This window comes from Protobothrops mucrosquamatus, unplaced genomic scaffold (genome assembly GCF_001527695.2).
Source record: "Protobothrops mucrosquamatus isolate PMUCROS unplaced genomic scaffold, P.Mucros_1.0 scaffold_177, whole genome shotgun sequence".
NCBI lineage: Eukaryota > Metazoa > Chordata > Lepidosauria > Squamata > Viperidae > Protobothrops > Protobothrops mucrosquamatus.
In genome coordinates this window covers 296,611-321,773 of record NW_015386253.1, presented here as the reverse complement: position 1 = coordinate 321,773, position 25,163 = coordinate 296,611, and positions in this window count along the sequence as shown.

Sequence of the window (25,163 nt, the reverse complement as noted above, 5' to 3'; positions counted from 1 at the left end):
AGCGGGACTGACCTAGGGTGAATTTTAAATAGGGAAAATTTTTTTAAAGATTTTAATAATGACACAGCCATAAATATATTTGGTTTTTAATTGGTTTTATAGGGGAAATGTTTTTTGTGTTGTTTTTTAACATGCTGTGAGCCGCCCTGAGTCCCGTGGGGAGAAGGGCGGCATAGAAGTTGGAAAATAAATAAATAAAAATAAATAACTAGATTCTTACATTTCTCTTCTGTTTTTTAAAATAATTCTCCAATTATTAAATTCATCTCTTCCATTATTTCAATCCTTTTCTCATTATATCACCTCTAATATTAAAAAGATATAAAGAAATGCAAGGGGAAAAAAGAAAAAAATTACACAAAAGGAAAGGGACATAAATAAACCAAAAGGAAAAAACAAGGAAAGAAGAAAGAGAAAAGAAAGAGAAAGAAAAAGGAAGAGAAAAAAGAAAGAAGAGAATAATCTATCATTCCAAAAAACATATTCTTACTATATTTCAGTATTAAATTCTAAATCATTTCATAATGGCCTCCCTTTTGACAAAATCCAAATCCAAATCAATCCGAGTCGCTATAAGACTTTTACCACCCATAACTATAATCTCAATTTTAATGTTTATATCTTATTCTGGTTTTCTTTCTATTCCAAATGGGTTTCCATAGTTGAATCTCTAGTTCCGCAAATAGATCTCCCATTGTCTCTTGCCATGATGTGCACACCCAAAAGGGAATCTCCCATTGTCCATTTTATTAGGCTGGTATAAGAATTATAACTATTCTCAACAGATCGTAGCTGAATGTCATTTCCCATCTTTTTTCAAAATTGCATAAGATTTAGTTGAAGTCATTTTCTTAGTAGATTGTAGATAGAATAATGTATAGTCAAATTTTGCTCTTCTTCCGATAGTTTTTTCTCTGTCAAAGAGTCAAATGATGTCTGCAAGTCAGCTTGTCTTTCTGGGGTAAAATCCTCCATTTCCTTATTATAAGTCATTTGTTCATTAGCATCAAGACTTTTTTCCAATATCAGTTGATGATCCAAATGTAAATTTGCTTCTTCCGTCTCAGTGGGCTGGGAACAAGTCTCTTGAGTATAGATCCCCTCTGCTATTTCTTGGCTTCCAAAGTGCTTACTTAAACCTTGTGCTTTGACTTGTCATTGCAAAGAGATCTCCTTTGTGTAGGCAATTATCATCTCCGTGTTTTCCAGGATTTTGTCCAATATATACTTATAAGTAAGATCTAAACAGGTTTCCTCCATTTCTATCATATTTAAAGTCATTGTCCTTTTGGGGGAGGCTATATTTAAAAGAAATCAGTCAATATACACCTCCTCCCAAGCTTCTTTATCTTTTTCCTTTGTACTAGTTTGAAGGCCAAAGTCAAATTCCAAGAGAAGAAAATAACAAGTGCAATAGGTAATTTCGCCAGAAGATGTCCCCCGAAGAATAATCAAAGTTAATCAAATATTCAGTCTTTCCAAACACCATAAAAATAAAAGAAAACAGTATTCTCCAAATAATTGGCATGTTGAATCTCTATAAGAAAGTTTCTTGGGGCTCCCCAATATCCAAATCAGCCATTAGAAAAAAAATAAATTTAATCCTTTTCTTAAGCTTCTCTTCCCCCATCTAAAACGCCGCTTCAAGAAAAAAGGAAATAATTCCCCCCCCCAAAAGCTTTTCACAGGAAAAATAAAAAGAAGTAGAGGTAAAAAGAGGTCTCACCGAATCTTTCACGGTGGGTCTGTTTGCTTAGATGATCTTATGGCTTACGGTTGGTGCAGCTAAATGATCGGCCATTTTACTGACCGATCTTTACTCCGTCGGCCCAAAGGAGATACTCAGACTGCAGAAGACGCCACCATCCCTCTGCAGTCATCCAAGAAGCCTCCTCAATGGTAGATGCTCCTCCAGAGCGACTTTTCAACCCACTCAGGGGTCTACGGGAGGAGGAAACTCGGCTGGATCGCACCACTGAGACCCGGAACCGGAAGCCTAGATTGGAAATTTATGACACAACAATTAAACTGCATGGATTTTGGAGAAAAGTTTATAAATGTAATTAAGACAACATATCATAAACAATCAGCAAAAGTAATTGTAAATGGGGATTACACAGAGAACTTTAATATAAAGAAAGGCAAAAGACAAGGATTTCCGCTATCCCTATTGCTATTCATATTGATTTTGGAAGTTTTGAACAGGAACATCAGACAAGACCCAGAAATTAAAGGAATGGAGATAAAAGATGAAAGCTATAAACTACAAGTGTTTGCAGATGACTTGATATTTATCATAGAAGAACCGTTGGAGACAACTCCTAAACTATTGAAAAGGATTGAGGAATTCGGAGAAGTAGCAGGATTAAAAATAAACAGAGAAAAAATAAAAGTTATGGTTAAAAACCTTGCATCTAAGCAAAAAGAACAATTATCAGAAAAAATGGATTTTTAAATAGTTAGGAAAGTTAAATATTTGGGAATATACCTAACAGTTTGACACCCCTGCCCTGAATGAAGCTAACAAATTTGGGTTTTGTAATTTATTTATTTTCTACCAGCTTTAAATTAAAAATGGAAGGCAATGGTGAGAGCTTCCATATTTGTGAAAAAAATATTAAATATTGTTAAACAATATTAATTAGCAGATTTTTTGAATTCTTATAAACCTAAAAAAAGATTTTTTGGGGTACACTATTAAATGTTATGGTGCAATTTATATCAGTTTAACTGTGCAATTTTTCTGAGTTTAAGATAACTATTAGATCATCTGACCTTAGCTGGTGTAGGTTATAAATACTTTAATCAAATGAATTATGTCTAAATAGAATCTGGTTTTTATTTCTTTCATTCATTACACTGAATAAGACACTGATACTGAACAATTGTCTTGTAATTATCACAGTTTTGAAGTACATTTTTGGGTTGCTAATCATAAAAGGTATCAGCAAATTAGAATTGATGAACCATTGTCTGAGGAAGCAATCTTGCTGATTGTTTTGCTTGTTTGTATATTTTGTGATGGCAAATGTTAGTGTGGTGCAGACAAGAATATTATATTTGTGAAAGACGTGACTTAAGCTCAGATTCTTGGAAAGACGTGCTTATTTTGTGAAGATGCTTGCTTATATATTATTTTCTTACATTCATAGTTAACTGTAACAGATATCACGTTTAAACCGAGTCTTCAACAGTTGGCCAGCATATATACATGCTTTTGGTAGTTGCTAGCTTTGAATAGCTATGATATGAACTAAGCTCAGTGGCATATATCAACTTCCAATTAAAGATATTTCAAAATATAGAATTGTTTACCACTATAATATCATAGCCTTGACAAAGCAATATAAAGGAATGTTTTCAGCTATTTTGTAGTAAATGCATGTTTTTATGCCTCTGGTTGAGTGTTATCTATACTTAGAATTGAGATAAACTGGACTTCTACTATATCCTGTCCTTTATCTTCTATGAATCTATTGTTATTGATCATGCTGTTGAGATTTCAAGTACAAAATGTCCAGAGTGCACAAAGTTGTTCATATGTGATCTAATCCACAGCCTCTCCAAAATCTCAAATCTATTATAAATTTTTAATGATTTGGATAGAAAAAAGAGGAAACAGAAAATTCATGTTTTCATGGTTCAGAATAGATCGTAATAGGCTGAAATTAATATGTTAACTATATCACCTTAAGTCTTATTATTTATTTAACTATGTTTCATCTTATCAATTATTTTTAATTAATTTCCATGCCAGAGTTTAAGATCTTGCATTTTAGATCTGTTTTTCTACAGTGTATGCATTTTTGAAACCAGGTTCTCTCAACCAAAGGAAACTAAATGAAGATGGTCATGTATCCTACTTTACCTAAATACATTTTCTATTTGTCTCCTGACAGCCCTCTTTTTGAAGGCTTTTAGCACTAGAAGTGCTGGTTTGTTTGCTTGTTTTTCCATGATGAATGGTAAATTTTCCAAGATAGAAAAGTACATGCATTATACTGGCAGCATGGACAAAAGGTTTATGAGTTACATCTTTTCTTGTCAAACATTTACAAGCTTGCAGTTGCTCTTCTCACTGCTTTGAAATATGAGTCATTACATTATCCCATTTCAATTGTTATAAGACCAAAATAGGAATGGCACTAGATTAATCCATTGAAGTTAGCCAATACTTTGTCAATGGCTTCCCACAGTGTATTCAGAGTACTTCATTATCATATAGTGTTAATAAAACATACTTTAATTAAAAAATAAAATAAAAATGAAACATTTTTATAAAAAAGTTAGTTTGGACTCACTTCATTTGAGAGTTCCACATAGAAGATTTGAAAGAAGAAATAGCTTTTCACTAGGCACCTAAGGCTATAACAATGGGGGGTCTCACATAACTGATGGAAGAGGGTCAATATACTGCATAGGGCCTATCTATGAGTAGCTGCAGCATGACAAGATAAACCACAGTGTTTAAGCAAGATCTCATTTGATGATCTTAGTGAACATCCAGATCTTTAATAGAGAAGAGAAATATCAGTTCTAGTGGATTTTCTCCCTTTAAAAAAAGTTTGCAGGCCATAACTTTCTAGGTCATTATCCTAGTGTGTCATTATCCTGACACACATCTGTTAATAGAGAACAAATACCCTTCTCTGTGCTTACACTCATACCAGTAAGGAAATGGAAACACAGGAAGGATTTTTTAGCTGAGGGTGACAGAAGCTGATTTGGGAAACAAATTAGTTTAGGAAAAAAAGTGGTTCTTAAGATATAAGTTAATTCAAGGAAGTGGGCACTGAAGGGATTCAGGATTTTCCTTGCATTTCATTTTAATTCAGATATTTGATTAACATTCAGTTAATAAAATAGAATACTTTATTGGCCATGTGTGATTAGACACATCAGGAATTTGTCTCTGCGGCATGCTTTCAATGTACATTCAAAACAACAAAGTAATAATAATCATATAAAAAGTATAATAATCATAATAATGATACCAACAGGAGGTAGTGAAACAGATGAGAAGGATAAAAGTAATATAGCCATACTACAGGGGTAATATACTTAGATATAATACAGAACTGTGAAAATTAAGTGTTCAGCAGACTAATGGCACCAGGAAAAAAACTGTCCCCGTTTCTGGTAGTTTTGGCATGCAGTGCCCTAGAGCGGCATCCTGAGGGGAGGAATTGAAACAGATTACGTCCAGGATGTGAGGGGTTTGTGGATATTTTCTCAGTCCTTCTTCTGACCCATGCACTACATAGGTCTTTTATGGAAGGCAGTGTGTTTACAATTGTTTTTTCTGCAGTCCTAATTATCTGTTAAAATCTGTACCTGTTTTGTTTGGTTGCTGTACTAAATCAGGTAGTTATAGAAGAATTTTCCTGGGGAGGAAAGCTATGGCAAATCTAGAGAGCATACTAAAAAGCAGAGACATTGCCCTGCCAATAAAAGTACGTATAGGGAAGGCCATGGTTTCCCCAGTTGCAATGTATGGCTGTGAAAGTTGGACCATAAGAAAGGCTGACCGCAAAAGAATTGAGGCCTTTGAACTATGGTGCTGGAGAAGACTCCTGTGAGTCCCCTGGACTGCAAGGCGATCAAACCAGTCAGTCCTAGAGGAGATCAACCCTGACTGCTCTTTAGAAGGCCAGATCCTAAAGTTGAAACTCAAGTACTTTGGCCACCTGATGAGAAGGAAGGACTCACTGGAGAAGAGCCTAATGCTGGGAAAAATTGAGGGCAATAGAAAAAGGGGACAACAGAGAATGAGGTGGCTGGATGGAGTCACTGAACAGTAGGTGTGAGCTTAAATGGACTCCAGAAGATGGTAGAGGACAGGAAGGCCTGGAGGAATGTTGTCCTGGGGGTCACGATGGGTCGGACACAACTTTGCAACTAACAACTAGAAGAACAAATCACAGAATAAATACTGTTATCAATTGCCATAAAAAGAACTAGGATAACTTACATTCCTTTTAATGGGACTGATTACAAATGTCAGGTGGATGAAATGCTGCTTCCTATGTTGTTAGAAGTTACGGAAAAATAATGCTTGCATTTAGTCTTTTCTAGTTTTCTCAAAAATATGAATGATATCTCTTCCTTCATTGGTAATGTAGCACATACATTGCCTGCAGAGAGTCCTGGTACAGTAAAAGAAAGTCTAGCTGGAAATCCTGGATAACCACCTCCTACTCTATGCCAAGAAAATCATAGTGAGCATATTCACCAAGAGAGTGGGGACAAATCACACTGGGCATATTAATCTCCAGTGAGACAAGAGCTTGGTTTTGAATAATGTTGTATCTGTATTATACTATTTGCATGTCTAAGTACAATTTCTCAATGATATAAGTAAAAGATGTAAAAAATTCACAACTAGAGGTGAAATATTTTTTTCTTATTGGATACCCCAGAATGAAGATTCATTAGAGTCCTGGCTATTGGCAGAATAACAGAATAACAGAGTTGGAAGGGAACGTGGAGTCTTCTAGTTCAACCACCTTCTCAAGCAGGAGTCCCTATACCAATTCAGACAAGTGGCTTTCCAGTCTCTTCTCAGACTTGGCTAAAATATAAATTCTGTAGATGATGAAAGATTCTGGTTGGGAAATCTCTGACAGAATTATTTCTCAAATTCAGAACCAACTTCTACATTATAGAAAGGGTTACACATACAGATGCTAGGTAATGAAGAAATGTATATAAAGAGATCCTTTCAATAAAATATTAAAGGTCTTCAGAAAGACATTTTACTGTAATGGTTAAAGCATTGGTCAAGAAACTGAAAGGTTATGAGTTCTAATTTTACCTTTGGTATGAAACCAGCCAGGTGTCCTTGGGCCAGTCACTCTCTCTTTGCCTTTGGTTTGCTAGGAGGCAAGCCAAAGGCAAACCCTTCCAAAAACCTTGCCAAAAAAAACCAGTGGTGGAGAATGAAATCCTCTCTATCCAGAATGTGTACTTTGCAGTCTTCAAAAGAGTATCCTTTGTCTTTCAAATGCAGATGGACTGCTGAATCTTGTCTGGATAGATTTGTTTTCCTATGTTGTGCCATACCTTTGTGAAGTGGTTGTTTTGTTTCTCCAATGTTCATTTCTCACTGCATTGTACTGCATATATCACATTGCTTAGTTGTGTCTGGGTGTTTTATCCTTGGGGTGGACAAGCTTTTGCCTTAGTGAATTTTTGGATTTATTGTGTTGATTGAAAATCTTCCTGAGCTTTTTTCCATAGTATTTCCATAGTAACAACAATTCAAAGTTTGGAAGGGCTTTCAGATGGAACAAAGTTTTTCAATATGGAATCCAATTTTGAACAATTCTTTAATTAACTCAATAAAAATAATGTTATAGATGCAAGTTATTTTTTCAGTCTTCAGAACTTCCCAAAAGCATAAATTAGAACCATTTAATTTCAATATTTTTTTTCATTTAAAAGAAGAAAAGATAATTTATGATATAGAGCAACAGAGTAGAATCAGTAAAACCAATAATTTAACATTAGTTGTAATTAACTATAATTCCACGTATTTCAATAAACCTATTGTAATAGAAAAAAAAGTTTGGTCCTGATCATTTATATATATTTTGGCTAACACAACTATTCATAGAAGACATAATGTATAATAGTGACACAACTAAGCTAAAATTTGAAGTTTTATTGCTATCAACAACCAGGGTTATTTTTATATTTTCTGAGTTTAAATGATTGGTTGTTATCTGAGATGTGTTTGAAAACTAGTAGCTCAGGTTGGTAGCTGGGCTGTTGGTTTGATCTCTGGGCTTGGTAATTAGGTTGTAAACATTTCGTCTCCATTCGGGGGGACATCTTCAGTGCAGTTTGAATTGTGTTCAGTTTGTTTGGAATGTTGCTTCCAGCATTTCAGTTGAAGTAGCTCTCTCGCTCTCAGTGGTTGGTAGGTGGTGTTGATGTCAATGTGTCTGTTCACTGATTGATAGGTGGAGAGCCAGGCCTCGAGGCTTTGTCTTTCTCTCTCCAATCAGTGAACAGACACATTGAGATTGACCACGCCTACCAACCACTGAGACCGAGAGAGCTTCTTCAACTGAAATACCGGAAGCAACATTCCAAACAAACCGAACACAATTCAAAACATACTGAAGATGTCGCCCCCGAATGGAGACAAAATGTTTGCAACCTAATAGCACAAAACTAATAAGCACAAAAAATGGTCGTAATTTCTCTCAACAGAGGAGCCAATAATTTCTAATACAGAGGAGTGTCTTGGATTAAGAATGATTTGCTAGACATATTTTTAATTAAATATCTTGATTACTGCCAGTTGGGCTGAACATTTCCTAACCTTCAAGCAACTGCCTCTGTTTTTGGATCAAAAAAGAAGTAAATTCTTGTATCCCTCCCCTTTTTAACATTGTTCATCCATTAACACATAGGTAATGAGCTCATTTCATTGCTACTGAATACACTTATCACCAGGATTCATTATTCTGTCACTACCAATGCTATTTTTAGTCCAGACTCCAGCTGGCAGAAGGAAAGAGAGTGAATAAAAAGAAAATTGCCTCAGGTGTTATTGGTGCTACCTAGCTGCATTCAGTGCCTAATGTTTAACGTGAAGTGCACTGGCATGCATGACTCCAAAATTAATTTCTTTAGATCAAGAAACAATATTCCAGTTTGGCTCATTCTTTGAAATAAAGAAGTGCCACCTGGCTTCTAGGAGACAATTTCTTACTTATGTTTCATAGGACAGAGGTGGGTGATATCTTGTGATGGAAATCAAGTGGGAGAGTTGAGCTATTCATTTTTCTACCCCAAGAGAAGGTAATGTTAGGTGATTTGGATTGAAGTTGACATCCACATAGTCGAGTTTAAAGATGCTCATCTCAATAATTGGAGATTTTTTCCTCTTCTCATCCTCCACTTTGCTAGCTATGTGTCTTCTTCCTACCCAATACATTTTTTGAAGTGGGAGGAAAAATAGATTTTCTCTATCTTCATTTGCCCTCAATATCACTGAATGCCAAAACATTTCTAAAATGAAGACTGGAGTGGAATTTGTTTGCCCCTTCAATACAGCTTTCCATTCCATTAGTTTGCTGGCATCTTTCCCCTTCTCTGCTACTGATGGACTTTTGCATACTGATTAAACACTGCAAAGAAATAGTTGTAATGGGATTGCAACATTAATTGCCCCAGGCTCTTTTTAAATGCTTACTTAGTTAAAGCATTTTTCAATTCAAAAAGGTTTCCAAAGAGATTTATGTGTAACCTGTATGGAAAAATCCTGCTCATAGTAACTTATGCCTTGTAACCTCTGGGTTAGACTATTGTGATATGCTCCACATGGGGCTGCCCTTGAAGACCATTTGGAAACTCCAAATGGTGCAAAATGCAGCCACATGGATAGTGACAGCCATATGGCACATGTAACACTTCTTCTGCGTTAAGCTGAACTGTTACTGGTATATTTCTGGGTGCAATTCAAAGTGCTAGTACTTACCTATAAAGCCGTACATGGCTTGGAAGTGGGGTACCTGAGGGATTGCCTTTTTTCAAGAGTGTCTAACTCATCCAAGTAGGTCAATCAGAATGGGCATGTTGCAGATCCTGTCAGCCAAGAATGTCAGCTGGTAGGGACCAGAAGATGAACTTTTTCTGCAGTAGCCCTTGTTCTATGGAACATTCTCCCTTTGGAGATCAGAATGGTCCCAAACCCGTTAGCCTTTTGTAAGACACTAAAAAACCTGGCTATGTTTCCAAGCCTGGGGTGCTGAATGTACCAAGGCCCTCATTTCCTGGCTATATTATTAACTAGCCAAATTTTTAACTGCTGTTGCATACATTAAATTGGTGTTTTTAATGTTTTTACTGGTTTAATTGTTTTTATTATTTTATTTTATTTTAATTGTAATTGTAATATATTTTATGAATTGTAAAATGCCCAGAGCCATTGACTGAGATGAGTGGCTGTAGAAACTGAACCAATAAACAAACAAATAAATAAATAAAGTCTCTCAGAAAGAAAGGGTCTCCTGCAGGGGAAATAAATAATGAATGAATGAATGAAAAGAAAAGAAAAAAAAGAAAAGAAAAGAAAGTTGCCTCTAAGCTCGCAACCTGTGAACATCCACAAGGAAAAGGAAGCGGGATCAAATGATAAAATCTGGGTTGTGACATCACAAAGCAATCTTTGTGACTTTCATACTTATGCCCAAACTTTCTTCTTATTAGGGCCTGTACAGATATTTCTGCTGAAGGACATGACATAAAATAAAGAGGGATGGGGGAGAGGAAAAAAATAAACAATTATTTGACGCCAGATTGCTTCAGTTCAGTGACAGGAGGAACTTATCTTTTTGCAAGGATGATGAAATAGCCTGCTTTCCATTTCATACAATGCTTTACAGTGCAAACAAGTCCACATGCACAGGGCACAAAACTGCACAAAAGTAATCTTGCCATAAACTTCAGTATGATCCTGTCATGATTTTATTTTGTTTGCAAAGTTCTATCAGCATCTGTTATTATTATGGAGGAGGAGGAGCAGGACAGAAAGTATATACATACAAGCTTTCTGTTAAAATATGGAAGTGCTGGTGTATGTATGGGTGTGTGGGGGGAGAGGGAATTATGAAAGAGGAAACTGAAATATTTTCTAGATTTGATTTTGAACATTAGTAGATTAAAAGATTACTTGTATATAACAGATATATGAGTAACTGGCAACATGAACATGGGGTGAAAATATGATATCTTTACCATAAAATGTCTGAAGGCTAGTTCACATATTCACATGTCTTATGGAAGCCTGCTGAAACAAGAGATGATTTACAGGCATTAATGAAATTTCACCTAAGAAGATATTGCAGACAGAACTTTCATCCCATTTCACACATGAGTTCTTCTACTTCCCTGTGTACCATCAGTCAGTTACATGGTAATTTCTTCATGCAGAGTGACCTATACTTCTCAGGAAAGTTTCTACCTAGCACACTGTTGGTAGCTGTGATAATTTCCCATTACTTTCTTATGCTATTTTACATGTGCACTGCTGTGGAAGGTTTTATTTTTTTTAGCTGAACTGAAACATAACTTCATTATCAAAAATGCTGAAGGAAGTGGGAAATGTAGCAAAAAAGGAGACAGCTGTCATAACCTAGACCATTCATGATTTATGAAACAAGCACTGCAAATGCACCATTTTTCAATAATTCTTGTTCTTGGATGCTTACTGTAAGAATTTCATTGGATTTACTTGCATGATTTATTACGTTTTTTAGACTTGTGCATGAATGGCCATTGGGATGGATAGCTGTAACAACTGAAATAGCCAGGCATGCTTCGCTTAAAGTCATTTTGAATTAATTGAATAAGGAACTAGGATTTTCTTCATTAGGCAAATAATTTGGATCTACTTTTTGTGGAAAGAGGTTTTGTTCCATGTTTTCTAAATTCAGGTAGGCAATTTCCTGAATTATATATGGAGAGGAAGAGAGAACCATGAAATCAAGAAAAATTATAAATGTTTGATTATTAAATAGAAAAATGTAGCTACAAATTCATTCTGAAACAAACACGATAGCAACAAAGTCCTTTTGTGAATGGCACTATTTAAAAAAAATGTAAGCTGATTTGAATTAAATAGCATTCTGTGCTTTCTCTCTGACCTCATTACTTCCCAGCCAGTCTAAAAAAAAAATGACTGTAATAACCACCATTATGTCCTTAATTAAGCCATGCAGGATAAAGAATGGAAAGGCTGTGCAAACAAGAATCCTCTTTGTGTATGTTAATTTGAGAGACTGAATTGTTTGCTACGGCATCCTGTTTAAGAAATGTTAACAAATAAAGCTTCATCAATAATTTCAACAGATAATTTTAATAAACTAAATAGATGTTGGATGATCTGGTAGGGAAAGGAAATGATCTGGTCAGGAATTTATGTCTCAGATCTGCTGATATCCCGAACATAATATGGATAATAACAAAGACTGTGGACACCGAATGAATAGAATCATAATATATAATTCTATGCTGATTATCCCTGGAATCTCAAATATTGGCTTTAAATGAAATTTTATTTCATTCAGGTTTGTGCCAACCTCATTAGGCTATGTTCATAGATGCATGGATTAATTAAAGTGAGAAAGTAACATAACATAAAGCTATAGTTAAGTGAGCAAACCTTTCTTTTCAAAAGCCAAGTGAGATTTTTAAACTTATAATAGACCACTCTTCCTCAAACTAGGGCATGCAATGATCATCCTAGTTAGAAACCATTGTACTTCTTTGTCCATTGAAAGTATTCATATTATCTCCATGTGGCTATCCTCAATGTACTCTCTTCTTCTGTAAAGCACCACTGACCATTAGGAATAGGTCAAATAACCTTTCTGTACTGTCTGCTGGTTTCCACTGGTCTTTTGATTTAAGAAATGGCATTGCATATGTTGAGATATCTTTGCTCAGCAACCATGGAACAAGAAAGAGTTCAATGGAACAGCATCTCCCTATTTTGTATAGCATTTAGAAGAACCCATAGAATAAAAATTAAGAAAAATGAAATGTTAGGAATGTATTTGTTTTTGTATCCCACAAATGATATTTTATATAAGGCTTTCTCCACTTTTGTTTTTCATTCAGTGCATCAGCCATGTATCACACCTCACAATGTTTTTGATAAAATCTGTTCTTCTGGCATCTCCTCTTGATAAAATTGATTCTCCTGCAGGGACTGGATCATCCTATTATGACTTTATTTCACACTGTGGAAAGCTTCACACATTCACTTCTGGACTCTTTTTATCCCAGCATGATATCTTTATTGCCTTGAAAAGAGCAAAGTGGGGTATTATCTTTTCCTTATACCAATACACAAAGTGCTAGTAAACTACCCATGCTTCCTATTTGTTGAAAAAAATGAAAGAACATAAGCCTTATATGTGTTTCCTATATATTATGTTCTATAGTGGCTATGGGATGCTAGAGATATTGGAAGTCACAATCCAACACATTTAGTTGGATTACCAGGTTGGAAAAGATCAAACTATATGCAACATTTTGAACAGTTATGGAGCAAATTCAAATCATGATAGCCAAAGAATCACATTTACAAGGGAGTGTTATTTTGATATTATTAAGAAGACCTTGGAATTTTAAAATACTGGGAAAGTTCATTGACAGTAAATAATTTCTAAATCTAAAATAAGCCTTGCCAATTTGGGGAAGTAGTGTTTTGTTCCTTTCTCCCCTAAATAGTGAGGTATTGTTCACCCCAGATTTTGCAATACAAACTATGTGGACTCTCCGGACAGTTTGTGAATCATTGGTGGTTTATCACGGTACTACATAAATAGTTATTTTTCATTATTTGCCCCGAATTCCTTATTTCTTCTTTGTATGACTCCAATAAAACCAACTCCTTTTCCATGTCCTCTTTTTCACTTAGCTCACCTCCAGTTCAGAGATCCATAAGGTTTTAGACAAGTGCATTATGTATTTTCTATTATAAATAGCAAGATAAAAATAGTCAGATCCAAAGGTATGATGTATGCATGTATGTATGTATGGCAAGAACAACTTTGAAAATCTTGATTTTTTTTTCTAAATAAAGACAGAAATTAAAAAAGAGAAAAGCACAAAAGATAAATAAAAAATAATGCATCAGATGCTAAGCTGGAAATCACATAAAATCCCTTGGGCATTTACCTTTGAAAAAAAGATTGAGAGATTTGAGGGGCAGGAACATTTAGTTTTTTCAGTATGATTGAATATTTAGGTAAAAGAACTGCAACAAGCAAAAAAGCTGGACAAAAATAGGGACCCTAGAGGAAGTTTGATTTTTACACAGAGAGAAAGAGAGGGAAGAAATACTCTCTCTCTCTCTCTCTCGTGTGTGTGTGTGTGTGTGTGTGTGTGTGTATTCTTCAAAACTGATGGAATGATTCAAGGTCTATAACACTTAGTGACCAAAAAGCATCTAATATCTTTTCCTAATTGAATCAGGAGAGGGCAAGCAATTAAATAATATCTGATGCATAAGCAATTAAATAATATCTGATGCATAACACTTTTTAAAATAAAAGATTGATTTTCAATCAAACAAGCAGGAAATTTCTGCTACTTTTTCAGCTCCACACCCCACAAACTTACAATATTTTATAGTGATCCTTTGTCTCAGGTATCCAAAAATTGTCAGTCAGGCAAGGTTGTAATCACAATGTTCAAAAAGTTCAAAATGTTCAACCTCCCTGAAAACAGCTCAAAAGTCTCTCCCAGCCAGATATAGTCAAAAGTCATTTTTTTCTTTCTCGCCCACTAGCTCTTGAGATTAAAAGTCCAAGCTCAGTAGGTGTTTATACTCCAAGAAGGTCAGGGTGATAAGTATGCCAAACTATTTTCCTTTATTGCCAGCTGTTCTCCCTTAAGCTAGGAGTCACCAAGCAGTCAGAAAGGTAGTTATAGTGCTGTACTCAAATCCACCACTAGATATCATTCAAAATTCATTTTCCATCCTTAAAACAAAGAATTGATTTCTTATATTTCACCTTAATGTTTTTTTCCAAAGAGAAAATCTTAACAATTATCTCAATTCTCAAATTTATCAAAACTGTAGTTTTATGTTACTTCCACTTCAGTATTGTATATTTCTGTCCCCCATAGAAATTAAAACACCGCTTCCATTTACATTCGGAGGTTTTTTAGCTTCTTGGGAGCCTTTCCCAGGAAATTCAGTTGTAAAATAGTAAACAAAGTATCAATATTCTCACCCAGTTCCAAACATGTTGTTTACGATGTACTAATTGGTACTTTTCTTTTTCTTCAGCAGCTAATGGCTGGTCACAGGAATGTAGCCAGTCTTTCCCCTGCCAGTTTGGAGGGCTTTCCTCAGATCAAATGGAAAGATCTCCATCTCTCCATGATCAACGAGGCACCCCTCCTTCTTCATTACCTCTTTGGTGTGACTTTAGGCCCTTTTTAGGGCCCCTAGCAAGGCGAAATCAGGCGCAGAAGGCTGAGCCCTGCCTTCCTGTGTCCGTGTCACCACCGTGTTCTTTTTTAGTACAGATGTATAAGGGAAAAAGATCCCAATGTCTTCTGTTTCAGCCCAGGAATGAGAAAATGAAAAGGTCAACAATAGCTTCAAAAAGCCAAACTGTGCTTCATTTATTCTATATCTTTCTCAAAGTGAAGAGGTATAGGACAACTGAAAGAAAGACATGTAATGACTGTTCCACTGGAACACCCAAAAGAAGCTTCTCTTCTTTCTGCCAAACTAATGAAAGCTCTTTTTGTCCAGATTGGAGGAATGGAGGGTAGAGGAATATTTATTACTGATAGGGCTTCTGTCTCTGATGAAATGATCAAGAATGTGGATTAACTGTCCTTGAGTCAGATTCAGCTCCCAATCCCTGTTATAAGCAACATTGACATAAACTGACCAATAATGTGACTGGAACTTGAATGGGGAGCTTTCTATGCCCCTCTTTTTTACTATAGTAGCAGCCTTCCAACAATTCCTAAATGCAGACCAATATTTTTATCTTTGAGTTAGAAAGGTCTAGGCTTAGTGTCTTGACAAAAGTAATTTCCTCAATTTATGGCTGAGGTGAATTTTGAGCTGGCCTTTCCAGGTGACAATTCACAGAGTGAGTCACTTTGCAGGCTACTGAAGGCTGTTATATTCTTAAGCAAGGAAGAATACTGCTTCCCTTAAATAGAGTTTTAAAGGAACATTTTAAAGTGTTACATATTCAGGGATTAAATTCTCACAGCAAGCCAATAGACATGATTATTGCATGCAGAGGCAGCTTTTTTCCAGCTATCTAAGCAATTGAGAATAGCAGCTTAAGCATGCTAGGAAGAGGTCATTTGAACCCATTTAAATTTAATGCCTAAGTAACCTAGTTTAGATCAGACTTGGGACCAGCTACAATGAACAAAGTATAGAAATGAGAACTCTGATACTTTAAAGAACGGAACAGAAGTGGAATCTCTTGCAAGCACAGCTTTCTATCTATGGTACATCCTTGCAGTATAAATCAGAGTTGCACCTGTCTCCTCTTTCATCCCTCAAAAGCAGGCAATTCCTTTGCTTTATAATCTACAGTCACCTAGTTAATGGTAACAAATAGCGAGAATCTCAGAGTATCAACTCCCTAGTCCACAAAGGGGAGCCACTTCCACTTTCACAGTTGTGGGTGTAACAAAACAGAACTGATGGGAAAGGAGGACTGAATCTTTAGAGAATTTTCAGAATTATATTTTCTAATTGCTTCTATGAGGAAGTCTAACAAATAATTTTTGAAAGGCAGGATAATTTTGGGATAGAAACAATTGATAATACCTGCACCAAGGAGCTAGGTAAGATTATTAGCTAATTTATTACCATATTTTTGTGGCACTATACTTCAACCTAAGTCTGCTGGACAGGCTGAAAGGTTAGAAGAAGAAACCAAACTTCTTCCCAAGGAGGAATATAACAGTAACCCAGGCAAGTGCAAGATTCTTTGCTATCTAATTTTATTTCTCTTCATTTCTCTTCACAGAAGACCATTGGTCTGAAAGAGGGGTAAAGAATCTATCTATGTTAGAACTGAACACCCCTCCCTCAATAGAGGGAGAGGAATAAGACACTGCCTATCCTCAGTTTACAACTCAGCCCTTTCAGCAGTTCCAAGAAGGTTCCACAATCTAATTCAGGTGACATTAAGGGCACAGATAAACCCCCAAGTGGCCTCAACATCTCTCAGAGAGAGTGCTAATGACCAGATGACTGCAAAAAAAATTCCTTCCATTCTCACCATCATCCTATCAGAACCTATCCTTCCATCCCCCCCCCCCCACACACACACTATCCAGTCTCAACTGTCAGTACTTATCCTTCCATCCCCCTGCCATCAGAACTGATGAACCTTGTTGGATGAGAAGCAAAACATTTTCTTCTTCTTGCTCAGGGAAAAAAAACAATCCAGTTGCCTTTTGAAAAGCACCTTTGAGACAATCTCCTTCATTTTTGTTTTAAGGCATGAAGAACTCATCTGTGGCATTTGGGTGAGGTAGGGATGGTTCAGAATGGTAATTTTGCAATTGCTGCATGCAGTTACATTTCTTTAAAGCATTTTCCCATTCTTCTTAATAGTAAGACAGTATCTGACAACAAAATACATTAATAGGAATAGACCCATAAGCAATTTTTTGTTCTGACAGAAAAGAGGCAAGCTCAGAGCATATAGTCTGAGGATACCTGCCTTAGTCATATTTACTATATTTTACCCTGCCTTAGTCATATTTACTGTATTTTGTCTTCTTGGAAAGCTTTTGGTGCCAAGGGTCTCACAATGGGGCTGCAGAACTCCAGATGATTACTAGATAGCAGTAAAGAAATACTGTTGCCTGTATCTATCTTCCATTTCAACCTAATGATAATTGGGATTGTTGCACTTCAGGTCTGACAGCCTCAGTTGATATGTTATAGTATTGTATCTGTCCAAACTCCATTCAAGATACACATTGGATGCATGCATTCATTACTGAGTCTGTGGTTAGGGATACACAAGATATCTTGTGCCTGAACTGAAGGTACAAGCAACTGAACTTTACTTTCATATTGGAAATGGATCTGCAGCCTCTGCCTCACTTGAAAGCACAAAATTTAGAGTGTTCCTGAAATCTAAAGTCCTACAGAGAAGAACAGTAAATTTGCTGTCCTGCTTACCCCCTCCCCCCAAATAGCATTGAGTAACTGCCTTCTGTCATGCATTAGAACGGGAGAATAAGCATAACAAGAAAAATCTAATTAATAAATTGATCATGGGTTTAGTAAATAATTTTCAAGATGGAGATTGCACATTGAACATAAGATTCAGTGTTAGAGATTTCAGATTAACAGTGCTGAAATCAGAAAAAAAAATGTCTGCATGAGAGATGTGTTCCTTGACTTCAGTAAAATATAGAGTTTCCTGGTCTAGTAATCTGCAGCTATAACAAAGAATATAAGAACCTTATCTTAGAAAACCCAAATATTACTTTTAAGTTGTATGCGAACAAAAATAATTCCTTGAAATTAAATTATATAATGTTGCTTATAATTAAGAGAAGAAGAAACTCCAAATGAATTTACTATCCTTATTAATAGGCATAATTTACCACACTTAAATACTTTTTATTTGTTTATTTTGTTATTTGGAGAAAATGCATGTAACAATACTAAACTCTCAACAGATGCTTTCATTTTCATTTTAAATCTCAGGAGAAATTTCAATGAGGTACTTCAATATTTCAGAAGTTCTATATAAAATCCTGTTTGAGATTTTGGAGATTTCATATATTGAAAGCTCCTGGATGAAATGATGAATTTTATAAACTTGAAAAATGTTGGTGTTAAAAAATAATAGTTGAGTCATTGCTCAAAATCATGTTGACTGAAAATGTAACTCCCTATATTTTATCAGGGGTATAAATTCAGTCTCCATCTTAACAGGTAGGTTGAACTGTTTATAGTGAACTAGAGGAAAAAAAATATTTAGCTATATTTTTTCCCTCCGTGGAAGACTTAAAAGGGGGAAATCAAGTTCTTTGACAGAAGAACTGACTTTTTAGGTCTATTAGATAGATAACCTTTATTGTCATTTTTTCCTGTGGGCACAATGGCACACATTAAAAATGAAATTTAGTTGCTTATATTCCCATAGTAGATCCAAATCTTAGATGACTTATCTGGAGCCTGCTGAACAGTGCTAATTAGAAATTTAGGTCATTTAATAAAGCAAACTCTTAAAATGTTGTTGATGTTGACTGCTATTTACAAGCCAGCATGGGGGGGGGGGGGGAATCTGCCTTTGTAATACATGTTATATATTGTGGGGGAAGGAGGAAAAACAAACAATACATGAATCGATCGGAGGTTACTTGTTGTATGCAAGTTTGGGATGAAGAAAGCTGTCGTATTAGTGCCTAATGTAGTGAATAATGGCCTTCTTCAATAAGTGCTTTTGCATTGTTCGCATAATGACAGATGAAGGGAATTAATTTCTTTTAGCATGAAATGTTTGCTGGTGATAAGGCCTGAAATAAACACTAGCATACAACTGCAAAATGCCCTGAAACTGTTCCTTGGTGACAAATTATTGCCAAGGAATCTGGACTTACCCACTGAAGTGACAGTAACTGAATTTATTAGACAGGTTATACAGAGAAAAAACATTGTTATTTCCCCCTTATTGCAGATCTGATATTTTCTAGCTAGAATACAGATCTCAGATATGAAATATCAACAGAAAAACTGTTAAAAGTTATAATAACAATGATATCAATTGTATTCATTGTTTCTTTCATTTTGGACTTTATCGTCTTTATTCTTGTTGTATAATCTTCCTAGCTAACATTTGTTAGCAAGTAAATTTTAAAGTGTCTAATAACTAAAATGAAGCAATCATGGATAATCTATAAAGGACAAGCTTATAGACCATATATGTTTGTAACTTTGTTTCTCCTATCTTTCTCTTCCTTCCCTTAAGATTAAAAACCCAACAAGCAATAACAATGTCACTGGAAGGGAGGGAACAAGCTATTTCAGATTGTTGAATTTCCTAGAGGAAGGCAAAAGTCATGAGAACCTAAGGATTCTCAAGTGAACCCAGGATCTGACCCATTCTCCTGTGTAGGGAAAGCAAACTGATAAGGTTTCCCATTCTTTTTCTGAGATGCTGCTGCAGAATGCTGAGTCCCTGGTTCGCACCACTTTGACAGAACTGGCAGCTAAATTTTTGTTGCCCAGGCCCAAAATGGACTTCTGGAAGTGGCATCCACACAGAGAACCAATTGTTCACATATTTGAATCCCACCACTGCCGCCAACTATAATTTGCTAGTGAGAATATGGTATTTTATTACAGGTATTTGTGTTTGTTTATGTGGCTGCCCAACACACTCATGGTGATTCTGGGTGGCTTACAGAAGTATGGTAGCTGGGCTACAAGCTATATAGGTTGTCAGTGTAGAGCAGGTAAAAAAGTAAGCTCCAAAGCCACACCACAAGTCAGTGGTGTGGTGTTCCTGTAGTTCAAGCTAGGATACAATAGCTACTGTAATTATTAATAGTATAGCTGCCTTCTTATTGGCTGGAAGCATTACAGTATCCCACTGCAAAAAAGATCTTATTTCTTCCTACTTCATTTCTACGTTTTACATTTCTTTTCAATTTCCTTCTTGTCAAGCAGGATCATGCCTGCTATAAAAAAAATTCATTCTTAAGCAACAAATATGGGTGGTGGAGATAGTTGAGCTGAAGAATCCTCCATAGTACACCCTGATTCCCAATGAAGGCTCTCACTATTTACCACATGTGTGAAATGGCTTTATCCATAACAATCAGAGAGATTGAACTGAGATATCATGTCACACTGCTAGAATAATAGAATTCCAATCCTACTTTATCTATGGAGAGAAGCATCACTCAATAACCAAAATTGGCTAACCTGGGCAGTCTCAAATTCCTCTTTGCAATTCTATTGACAACTCATTGCTATGTTCTTTCCAGTTTCCCAGAAAGGGAAGGGCCATACCTTGGAGGCTGAGAGAGAGGATAATAATCTATTTTCAGTCCAGTTGTGGAGCTCACTACTTTTTCTAATAATATGTAGGCATCTGTCAAGGAGGATTGTCTGGGAAGAAAAGGCTTAAGGACCTGCATACAGTAGTTTTCTTTCTTAAGGTTCTCCCTTTCATGGAGAACTTTAAACTTTATATTTTTAAATGTTTAACTAGGTCAGGCATGTCAAACTGTCGGTCTGCAGGCCAGACGCATCATACTAAAACTGTGCCTACCCCATTGCCGGCAATGGGGGAAAGGTCATGATATGTCATGCGATGTCACGTGACGTCGTGAGTTTGACATGTCTGAACTAGGCTATTGATGCTATGCCTGTTCCATTACTTCTGATTAATCTGATTACTTAAATAGATGGGATTCACCAATAATCAATATAACAGACCAGAATTTCCAATATCATGAGATTTTGAATTATACTAAAGCAAAACTGATTTTGTATATACATTACAAAATACAAGGATTCAAAATCATATGGTGCCTGAAATATTGGCCAAGAGCAATTAAATCTTTTGTCCAGCAACAGGTTTGACAGAAATGATCATTTTTGTCAAGCAAAGAGCAACTCAGTTAATTAAGATGAAATTGTACCATAACAACACAAGCCAAAACTTTGTATGGTTAGTTTCTTCATGACTCAGCCCAGCTGCGTCATTGGCTTAGTTTTTATAAATTTTCAAAACAAATCTATTTATTCAATAAATTTCTATTTATTTGCTGCTCATTTCACTTCCAAAGAGTTCAGTTCAAAGGCTTTCATGTTGATCCCTTTAATTCTAATGGATTTCTGGGATAGTAGGCTTTTTTATTTCTGCCTGGATAAATATTAAGACTAGGCTAAGAAGACATAATGTCTTCTGTAGATGACAGAAAATAGTCACCTTCCTTTCACCATTCTTTGATTTTATTTTAGTATCCTGCCCCCAGTGATTTAAATGAATTTGAATCAACTCATTAGTTTCCAATCTGGTATTAAACACAATGACTCATCCATAAATTAATATTGCTTACCCTGAACTATGCTGCTGTCTAAATCACTTTAATCACTGTGAAGAGTCACAATCCCAAGAAAGATGGATATATTCAAATGAATTCTGCAACAGTTCATTAGTAATGGAGTAATTTATGTAGCCAGGATCAGCAGGTGTTTTTGTGCTTCAGTTTAAAATGGAGTACCTACAAAATGGAAGCATCTGTTGAAAGGTCAGTGATATAGGTTGCTTTATGCATGTATGTTTGCTATAGACAAACAATAAAAAAGCGTGTTTTGATCTGAACAGGGCCTGAGATGGTAAACTGTATAATAAATCAAAGTCAGTGAGATTTTACTTTCTTTCTATCACAACAACTTGGTTTTCAATAACAACTAGTTTGTTTTTTAGGGCCAAGATATAATATTCAGAAGAGTTTGGAATGAAGTATTTGTTGAATACTAGAATAATTTGCACATCTTTATAAGTCATTTTGTTCTAGAGTTTTCTAATGAGACCATGCCTTTATTTAAATGTATCACTGAATCAGGTACTATAGTTTTTTGTTTTGATACAATCAACAATACATATAAATTGAATTTGTTCATACATAAATATAATTTCTCTGGTCTATATAGAAGAAAGATTTTGCATTCTTCCAATTTCCAAATAAATTGAATGGGAATGAAAAGAACTTTCTTGTTAACTTCATTTTGCCAAGCAAGGCTTATTGCCAAACAAAGCCTACTTTGCCATTAAACAGAATGAGGTGGCCTAGTCAGCCAGCAGAGTTTCTGTAAAATAGTAGCATTTGTCAGACATCTGATTACCTGAATATTTGCTTATCATCCTTAGATGAGAATTTCATTCAGTTCAATGTCTGATAAGTTAAACTAGTTCTTTGTTTTCATTACAGCAGGATAAGATGGAACTGCTGAGAATTTGGCTGGTACAATTGGTAAAAAAATATTTAAGAATTTAATAAAATGTATAGTGGGTTTTTTTCATAGGCAAAGCATAAAACCCTGGATATTTTTAAAAACTGAATGTAGGGCAGAATGGAAAGTGAGGAAGAAATTAAGATTTGTTCATTTCTACATCAAGGACACCACCTGCCCCAAAATATCTTGGTCATCTTCTGCATCCTGAAATTTTATTGTATGTTTTTTAATCCTCAATGAGGCAAAATCATGGTAGTATCATGGTATTTTTTCATTTCCTGATACATTCTACTTTAGTGTTGCAACCTAGAAATCCATATTTGAAATTCACTGTTGCCAGCATTGGCTTTTGTTAAAGAATTGGTATCAGACTTTATCTTGGATATTAAAAACCAGAATGTCTTATCTTTTTTAAACCAACCCAGATGATAAGGCACCAGGATTTGTTACAGCCCAATTTATTTCTAAGAAAATGTGGAGAGTAGTGGAAAAAGTTGGCATTGATAAATCTGTGCTTTCTTTCTGATCCATAGGTATGTGATATTCTTTTCCAATATAAATTTGTTCCGGATTTAGGTAGCCTAATAAATTACAGCATTCTTTCCACATATACTCCCCAACCATTCATGCTTCTGGGATTAATAGGCAATGAAAATTCAGAAACAACTTAACTGGGAGGCAGCAGATTCTGTGTATTTTAAACATACAATAGTTTATCATAGAAGGTGATTTTCAAAAGCAAAAAAAGAGCTCAGGTGAAGTATAAGTTTCTTTTCCTAAATGTAGTTCTTATCTCATTATTCACTTAAATCCTATGTAAGTGATTAGTGTATTTCACTCTTATGCTATAATACCAATCAAATTAACACTTTGATTCTAAATTCATTTACAGGGTAAAGTCTACTGATTACAATTTAAATGTTGTATAGTAAGGATATGGATTTGGGTCAAGTTTTAAACACAACTTATAGCAGATGGGAAGTAAGCGGGGGAGAGGCTACTGGAAAAATATCTCCAGAGTTACTGTGGATGCTGCCTTGCTTTTTAGTTTGAAATGTGTAGACAAATTGGGGAATTTAGGATGCTGGCATTTATTGCATTTTCAAACTCCCTTGCACCATTTTCTCCTTGTTGCTATGTCCATGAAGTCTTCAATTTCATATTCTAGAAAATGGGAAAGGATGGAGAATAAAAGAGAAAGAACTAGATGATGAGTTCACCAGAATGATATCTATGTTTCCTTTTGCTTGAATTATCAAACTGAGCTTCATCTTTCAATTATAAAATATCTTTGCTTATTCTCAATGATATTGGCATGTACATATGCTGACATTTTGTATTTTTTGTAGTATCTCTAGGATTATCTAATTCACTACAAGAATCTTTTCCTATGCCCAAAATATCATTTTGGTTATGAAATTGTATATGAGGTTGACACCTAATGCAGCGCTGAAAGAAAAGATCTTCATATAAGATCATTCCTTGAATGTAAATACAAAATACATGTGCATAAAAAGTGGGTGATGGAATTTTGCACTACTATCATAATAAGAAAGAAATTTAGGCAAGGAGTCTTCTGAAATCAAGGAGAGAGTCAGTCTCTTCTTCTGGAAGCAATGATAGGAACTTTACTGTCTGAGATTCTTGTAAGTAGTTCTGAGGATCCATTTGTGGCTTATTCTGAGTTTTCATTTTATTAAAATACTTGGTCTTGAAACCTGGGGTTTCATTATAAATACTAGCTTTAGCGAAGCCAATTAATGCAAAAGGTCTGATTTAACTTAGGTCTTGTTGCTTTCAGTGAGAATTAATTTTAATGCTTCATTAATTGGTCCCAAGTTTGTTGAATTGGCCTACCCAGTTACATTTAGAGTCAACCTTGTATACCTATATATAAGTGACAATGTTCACATTATTTTTCATGGGTCAGCTCTTAATCTATTATCATTAAACAATTATACTGACGTTGATAATCTACAAGATGTAAGACTTCCAATTTTTTTTTTAATTGCAAGCTGATTTTGGTTTTAGCCACTGGCTATTTTTATATGTCACCCACCTTGCTGCTAAATGAGTTTCTTTTTGTGCACCTTGGCTGACAGGGCTTCATATTTTAGACTGCAGATTTGAATAATCTCAGGTCTTCCTTGGGGAAAAGAAACTGTCACATTTTCTATATAATGAACAGTAATTTTGTGGCATGAGGAACTGTGTGCAGTATTACACTGCAAGGGAGCTGGAGAAAGAAGAAACACAGAGAGAAAGGTATGGAAATAGCAAAAGCCACCTGATCTAGACTGCATAATGTCAGGTACAGGTTATGACATCTCCTCTAATGAGCAACTGAATGGTAGATTTTGACACCTCTCTTGTTTCATTAAATATTAGCTTTGCCTAATTTTTATACATCTTCACTGAATTTTCCTTGAGGAAGAAAATATCTGTTTTCATCACATTTTAGGGCTGCATGTTTATGAAAGAGCCATCAGCAACTTAAGGATGATTTTGATGATTATATATATATATATATATATCTTTCTTTCTTTCAAACCATTTGTTGATTACCATTAGACTCCATTTGAAGTGATCACAGGTTCTGGAAAACAATTCCAGCTTAATAAATCAAATCTGGATGTTAAGACTTCCTTTATTA